The sequence below is a fragment of the Chenopodium quinoa genome, unplaced genomic scaffold (genome assembly GCF_001683475.1).
Source record: "Chenopodium quinoa cultivar QQ74 unplaced genomic scaffold, ASM168347v1, whole genome shotgun sequence".
NCBI classification, from domain to species: Eukaryota; Viridiplantae; Streptophyta; class Magnoliopsida; order Caryophyllales; family Amaranthaceae; genus Chenopodium; species Chenopodium quinoa.
In genome coordinates this window covers 534,019-539,922 of record NW_018743196.1, presented here as the reverse complement: position 1 = coordinate 539,922, position 5,904 = coordinate 534,019, and positions in this window count along the sequence as shown.

Genomic DNA, 5,904 nt, shown 5'->3' with positions numbered 1-5,904 from the left:
GAAATAGTTTCATCCTTGAATTGTAAAGTAACACCTTATCTCCAACATTGAAGGTCTTCTTTTCAATTTGTCGGTCATGCCACTCCTTTGACCGGTTTTGTACAAGCTTGCACAATCATAAGCATCCATCCGTAGTTCCTCTAACTCATGCAAGTCTAGCCACCTTTGTTCACCCGCACTCGCCAAATCAAAGTTGATCTTTTTGATAGCCCATTGAGCACGGTGTTCAAGTTCAACCGGAAGGTGACAAGACTTACCATATACAAGCCGGTAGGGGGTAGTGCCGATGGGGGTTTTGAAAGCGGTTCTATAGGCCCAAAGGGCATCATCTAGCTTGTCCGACCAATCTTTCCTATTCCTAGCCACTGTTTTCTCAAGAATTACCTTGATTTGGCGATTGGAAACCTCCGCTTGCCCACTTGTTTGTGGGTGATAAGTCGTGCCAAAGCGTTGATGGACCCCATTCTTTCTCAGCATCTTTTGAAACACATTATGAATAAAATGAGAACCATTATCGCTAACCACTGCTCTAGGGATCCCAAATCTTGGAAATATCACCTTTTTGAACATCTTCATCACTACCTTGTGGTCATTAGTTGGGGAGGCAATGGCTTCAACCCATTTAGAAACATAATTAACCGCCACAAGGATGTATTGATTTCCATTAGATGAGGGAAAAGGTCCCATGAAATCAATGCCCCACACATCAAACACCTCAAGTTCAAGAATCGGTTGTTGAGGCATTTCATTTCTCTTCGAAACATTACCGGTTCTTTGGCAAGAGTCACATGTTTTCACAAAACCCCATGAATCTTTGAAGATATGAGGCCACCATAACCCGCTTTGTAGTACTTTCAAGGCTGTTTTGTTGGCACCCATGTGCCCTCCACAAGGATCAGAGTGGCACATCTTCAAAACACTCTTCACTTCATCATTTGGCACACATCTACGGAGTAAACCATCTACTCCTCTTTTGAAAATGATCGGATCATCCTATATGTAATGCCTTGCTTCCCTTTTCAACTTCTTCTTCTGGTTCCTTGAAGCATTTGGAGGAAACTCCCCACAAGCCAAATAGTTCACCAAATCCGCAAACCAAGGAAGATCTTTCTCGGCCAACAAGTAAAGCACATCATCTTTTAACTCATCACAAATTGGGACCCCATCGTCATTATCTTGCACGTTCTCTAACCGGGATAGATGATCCGCAACCACATTTTCGGCCCCCTTTTTGTCCCGAATCTCTACATCGAATTGTTGAAGTGATAGCACCCAACGAAGAAGACGAGGCTTGGACTCTTTCTTTGCCACAAGGTACCTAATAGCCGCATGATCAGTGTAGACAATAGTTTTGGAACCAATGAGGTAGTTCCAAAACTTCTCAAAAGCATGAACCACGACAAGAAACTCTTTCTCCGTTGTGGTGTAGTTCCGTTGAGCTTCATTCAAGGTCTTAGACATGTAGTAAATCACGTGAAGCCTCTTCTCTATTCTTTGCCCCAATACTCCTCCAATCGCAACATCACTTGCATCGCACATAAGTTCAAATGGCAAATCCCATCTTGGCCCTTGCACAATTGGAGTTGAGATTAAAGCCTCCTTTAATTTGTTGAAAGCTTGGAGACACTCTTCATCAAAAATAAAGATGGCATCTTTTTGAAGAAGAGCATTTAGGGGTCTAGCAATTTGTGAGAAATCCTTGATGAATCTCCTATAGAACCCGGCATGCCCCAAAAATGACCTTACTCCTCTCACATTGATTGGTGGCGGAAGCTTTTCTATCACTTCAACTTTGGCCTTGTCAACCTCAATCCCTTTGTTTGAAATCTTGTGACTAAGGACAATTCCCTCTTCCACCATAAAGTGGCATTTCTCCCAATTCAAAACCAAATTGAACTTCTCACATCTTGTCAAGCACTTGCCCAAGTTGGACAAACAATCCTCGAACGAAAGGCCCCCTACCGAGAAATCATCCATGAAAACTTCCATTTCGGCTTCAAGCATGTCCCCAAAAATACTCATCATGCATCTTTGGAAGGTTGCCGATGCGTTGCAAAGCCCGAAGGGCATCCTCCTATATGCAAAAGTTCCATAGGGACAAGTAAAAGTTGTTTTCTCTTGGTCATCCGGGTTTATAGGGATTTGAAAGAAACCCGAATAACCATCAAGAAAGCAATAATACTTGTGCTTGGTTAGTCTTTCAAGCATTTGGTCGATAAAAGGGAGAGGAAAATGATCCTTGTTGGTGGATGCATTTAGACGTCTATAGTCTATGCACATCCTCCAACCGGTCACCGTTCTAGTTGAAATGAGATTACCATTCTCATTTTCAACTACGGTCATTCCTCCCTTTTTAGGGACCACATGAACGGGGGAAACCCATCTAGAACTCGAAATGGGGAAGATGATGCCGGCATCAAGGAGTTTGGTGATTTCTTTCTTCACCACCTCCCCCATTTGAGGATTGAGTTTCCTTTGCCTCTCAATGGAAGGCTTAGCACCCTCCTCAAGTGTTATGTGGTGCATACATAAAGCGGGGCTAATACCTTTGAGGTTATCTATGGTATAGCCTAAAGAACCTTGGTGATCTCTCAAAACACCACATAACATTTGAGTTTGGCACTCGTTCAAAGAAGAATTCACAATAACCGGAAAAGTTGAATTGGGGCCCAAAAACTCATACCTTAGGTGTGATGGTAGAGGTTTCAACTCTACCATTGGAACACCCTTACCTTCTCTTGAGGTAGCTACTTCTAATGCATCATGTGTTGTGATTCCCATGCACACTTGCTCATTGCTTGATTCCGTACTTCCTTCAAGCATCTCTTCATACAATGCCATCTCTTTGCTTTGGTCACCTATCTTTTCCTTGTTCAAAAGGACATTCTCAAGGGCATCGTTAGTAGTGAGCAAGTGCTCATGCATAGAAGTTACAATAGAATCAATAGTATCAATCATCATGCAATTATCAAGACTAGAGCTTGGATATTTCATGCTCTCATTCAAATCAAATTCTATCACCTCATCTCCTACTTTTAGTGAAATTTTAGCACTTTGAACATTTATTAAAGCACCCGAAGTAGCAAGAAAAGGTCTTCCTAGAATTATTGGAATGTTAACATCTTCATCCATCTCTAACACAACAAAATCCACCGGGATTACAAACTTCCCCACCCTTAGAGGAACATCCTCTACCTTACCCTTTGGGAATTTAATAGAGCGATCGGCCAATTGTAGGGTGATGTTGGTGGGTAGAAGTTCCCCTATCCCAAGTCTTTGGTATACCGAGTATGGCATTAGTCTAACACTAGCCCCTAGGTCACACAAAGCATTATCAATTTGCATCTTGTATATTGCACATGGGATAGAAAAGTTACCGGGGTCTTTTAATTTGGGTGGCATCTTGTTCATGATAATTGCACTACAATTCTCGGTGAGACTCACCGTTTCAACCAATTCACACTTTCTCCTTCCACTCAAAATATCTTTCAAAAACCTAGCATAGTTAGGCATTTGCTTGATAGCATCGGTAAAAGGAATTGAAAGGTGAATTTGTTTCAATGTTTCAAGAAATTTTCCAAATTGCACATCTAATTTGTTTCTAACAAATTTGTGAGGATATGGTAGTTTTTGCAATTGTTTTGTTTCTCTCTCTTTTTCTCTTCTCTCTTCACTCTCTTTTTCAAAATCTTTCTCTTTCTCAAATTCTTTTTCTTTCTCACATTCTTTCTCCTTTTCATTCTCATGGTTTTGCTCTCTCTCTTGTTCAAAATCACTTTTAAAGGGAGGTTCACTCATGTTCATTCTCTCATTGCTTTTTTTAGGAACACTTTCTTCCAAAACTTTACCACTCCTTGTTGATATAACATTTACGGGCCTCTTAGGATCTAGTCCTTGGGGTGGTAGTTTAGAAGTGCTAGTCCCTTCCTTCAAAGCATTGGCCAATTGTGAAATTTGTGTCTCTAGCATTTTATTATGGGTCATCACTTCACTAAATTTCTTTTCACTTGAGGCCATGAAAGAATTGAACATTTTAGTTTGATTTTCCATCATTTCCTCCCAAGCTAGACCTACTATGTGGTGCTTGTGCATAGTGGTTGTCTTGGGAAGCCCTATTACCTCTAACATTCGAATTGGACGTATTTTGATTAGAAGAACCTCTATTATTATTGTTGTTCCAATTGTTCCGATTATTAGAGTTTCCCCCTTGGTGAAATTGCCCTTGATTCCCATAGTTTCCTTGATTATTATGATTATGGTTACCATAACCACCTTGTTGGTTGTAGTTACCTTGGGGATTTTGGTCCCTTTGGTTCCTACTTCCCCATTGATTTTGATTATGGTAATCGTAATCATTTCCTCTTTGGTTATAGGAATTCCCCCCTTGTTCTCTTCTATTTGGTGGTAAGTATCTTTGATTGTCATTCCTATGTCTATTATCATAAGACAAGGCATTGACTTGTTCATTTTCATTTTCATTACCATCTTCGTATTGGGGTTGGGGTTGGAAATCATAACTACAAGAAGAGGTATCATGGTCATAAGACCCACAATTTTCACAAAACAAACATCCATGAGGCATGTTATTAGAAGTAGAGGGAGAAGAGTTAGAATTCATACCTCTCCCCTTAGATTGGGAGGGATGCTCTTGTGTTGAACTAGAGGTCTCTAGTTTTGCCTTAATGGACGTCATCTCCTTTCCAAGGTTGGCGATTTGGGAGGTCAAATTGTTGATGGCATTAAGGTGATCAACGGAGTAAACCGCATTTCCTCCCTTGTTTAGAGAATCTCTCTCTCCTTCTTGCCAATCCATGTGGTGCCTCACCACATCCTCAATTATCTCTATGACTTGCTCCTCCGTCTTGTTCATAATCGGGCCACCCGCTCCTGCATCCAAGCTAGTCTTTCCTTGTGGGCTCAAGCCCCCATAGAAAATTTGAAGCACTTGATATGGCGGAATGCCATGATGAGGGCACTCCCTTTGATATTCCTTGTATCGTTCCCATGCTTCATAAATGGTTTCACTAGCTTTTTGACGGAAACCTTGGATCAAAGCTCTTGCCTCGGCCGTCTTCTTTTGGGAATAGAATCTTCCTAAGAAAGTCGTGGTGACCTTGTCCCAAGTTCTCAAAGAGTTAGGCCTCACCTCCTTCTCAAGTCATTCGAGAGCTCTTCCTATCAAAGAAAAAGGAAACAACTTTAGTCTCACAAACTCTTGAGTTACCCCATTTACCTTGATCGTGTTACAATATTTTTCGAACTCGTTCAAGTGTGCAAGAGGGCTCTCATGTTTTGCTCCACTATATTGCCTCCTTTCAATCAAATTAATCATTACGGGCCGAATCTCGAAGTCATTGGCTTGAGTAACGGGTGGAGCAATGCCGCTTGAAGCTCTATAAGCTCCCGGAGTTCCCAACTCCTTTAAAGGTCTTTGAGGTGGTGCTTCCGCGTCACCCATTTGATCTCGATCCTCCTCGAAATTGGTCTCTCTAGCTGGGGGAGTAGTAAACGGCCTAAAACCGACTCTTTTTCTCCTTCTATAAGTTTGCTCAATCTCGGGATCGTAAGGTACCAAGATCCTGTTATGAGTTCTGCGCATACACTCTCAACAAACGCAATTAGTACCAAGGCTACAAGTGTAGTCAAAAAGAGACAATATTTTTGAAATTTTTTTTTATGGTGAACTAGACTCAAGTAATCAATTAGCTACCAACAACACCGTTCCCCGGCAACGGCGCCATTTTGATGGGCGTTAGAACGGTCGTACATTCCACACTCAATCAAACACATTTATTAACAAACACCTTACAAACCAAGCATAATGACAAGTAAGAGTTCGGTCCACAAGGAACGGGATATGATTGCCAAAGATCTTTACACTTAAGCTAACTCGAAGTCAATTGG